Consider the following 2239-nt stretch of genomic DNA (forward strand, 5'->3'; position numbering starts at 1 on the left):
TTCAAACTCACTTAAATCTTGATAACTTGCCATTGTAGCAGCAGTAACCGATCTAACAACTGCGCCAGATACTTTTTGTCTTATATCGGCGTTGCCGACTGCAGCGCCGTATTTTATTTATTTATTTTTTGTTTACACGTCAAGTTCCGTAGGACCAAATTGAGGTGCAAATCTACAAAGTCATGGAACGTGTTAGTACATGAAATTACAACATAAAAGTAACAACAGATAAAAATAAAATGTTTATTCTGCCTGCTTACATGTCTCTGCATCTGAATACGCATGCCTATACCAGTTTCTTTGGCGAACGAAAACTACCCTACCCAATGCTACCGACCGGCCGCCGTGTCATTCTCAATTCTTAGGTCTCACCGGATTGGATACAGAGGGGCATGTAGTCAGCACATCGCTCACCTGGACGTTACCAGTTTTCGTGACCGACGCCACTACTTCTCAATCAAGTAGCTCATCAACGGCTTCACAAGTGCTGAGTGCACTCCATTTGCCAACAGCACACGGCAGACCCAGACGGTGACCCATACAAGTGATAGCCAAGCCCGACAGTGCTTAACTTCGGTGATCTGACGGGAACTGCTGTTACCACTGCGGCAAGACTGTTGTTTTGGTATTTATAATAGGCAGCACTTAAATGTGTGGATCACGAACTGTTTACAAATATTGCACAAAACCAACCTCATTTCTAACAACAACAAAGTTATAGAAAACGGATAAAAACTGCTTATGACGGTCTCTAGCGCCCATTCCTTCATATGATTCTAAAATCAGTTAAAAGTCTGAAGTACAGACCAAAAAACCTAGGTACATTATCCTCTAGCTGCAACTTTCTCCCCTACTTGCATTTGTATTACGTCCTGTCGACAGGCCAGCTTGAGACGTTATGTCACATCCTACAGTCTATTCACTTAGTTATCACACAAACATGCAGCTTTCCACTCAATAATGCATCCTCTCTTATCAGTTCAGTTGTCCGAAGAAGATTTCAAAGCAGAGTTAAAAAAAAGAGCAGCCCGCCTTCAGGCCGCAAGTGACCCATCGGGACCATCCGACCGCCGTGTCATCCTCAGCTGAGGATGCGGATAGGAGGGGCGTGTGGTCAGCACACCGCTCTCCCATTCGTTATGATGGTTTTCCGTGACCGGAGCCGCTACTATTCGGTCGAGTAGCTCCTCAATTGGCATCACTAGGCTGAGTGCACCCCGAAAAACGGCAGCAGTGCATGGCGGTCCAGATGGTCACCCATCCAAGTGCCGGCCACGCCCGACAGCGCTTAACTTCGGTGATCTGACGGGAACCGGTGTATCCACTGCGGTAAGGCCGTTGCCCAAAGCAGAGTTAGAGACCACAAAATTTATTGCCTCGATTAATTTGTATTTCCCAGATCTGGTTTACCCCATATTATATACAAAAATGTCAAAGCTACTCTTCTATGCGCGCTCTGCTGTTTCTTCCAGCGGTCTCATAAAGTGGTTTACTATCCCATACTAATGGCAGGAGCCACGGAGTGTAGGCAAGGCACTGAAATTAAGCAGCTATAAGATTTGTTACAATTTGAGCAGCCTTACAGCCCATCTATTTTCAATATTAAAGGAAAAACTCAATTACTAGCCAACAGTGATGTTTATAAAGTTACTTATTCTTGCTACCTCAGTCAGCCAAAGTAATAGTATAGAGAGTAGCTGAACATGGAAACTGTTGGAGGTTGTAGAATTAAGCCTCCACTTTCACTGAGCGTGTAATAGGACAAGGCCACAGATAACAGCCGCGGTTCAATGTCCTCCTTTTAGCAAACAAAAGCCAGAAACTTAATCTTTTGGAAGCTATGGAAGTCGGTTAACATCTGTCACAATGTTCTCATTTAATATTAAAATCATCAATCACAGCTGCACTTTACGTAAGCCCCTCATTTCTCCAATTCTCCCGACACCATCTATCTGTATTCCTCCAACTTTTGTTGACTTTTTTAGTTTTATTGTGCTTGTCTATGTTCTTAATACGTTTTGCTCTTTTATTATAAGTACATCTTCTCTATAGTAAGAGATAATTCTACATTCTACTGATCTAGCTTATGTATTTCCTGTTACAATTCTCAATTCTGTCTGTTTTAGTGCTTCTGCTGCGCCTTATATGTGCAATACCTGTTCAATGTATTCTCCAGTACTCTTGTATTAATTTTATATTATTGTGGGCGTTAATTCAATTAAAATTGTTACATAGGCTA

The 2239-nt window shown here is 42.5% G+C and overlaps 1 pseudogene; it reads right to left on the reverse strand.

Annotated features, from left to right (window-relative positions):
* Positions 1 to 1225: 1225 nt before the first annotated feature.
* On the reverse strand, positions 1226 to 1343 carry LOC126104710 (5S ribosomal RNA; annotated as a pseudogene).
* Positions 1344 to 2239: the final 896 nt, after the last annotated feature.

This window comes from Schistocerca cancellata, chromosome 1 (genome assembly GCF_023864275.1).
Source record: "Schistocerca cancellata isolate TAMUIC-IGC-003103 chromosome 1, iqSchCanc2.1, whole genome shotgun sequence".
In the NCBI taxonomy this organism is placed as follows: Eukaryota; Metazoa; Arthropoda; class Insecta; order Orthoptera; family Acrididae; genus Schistocerca; species Schistocerca cancellata.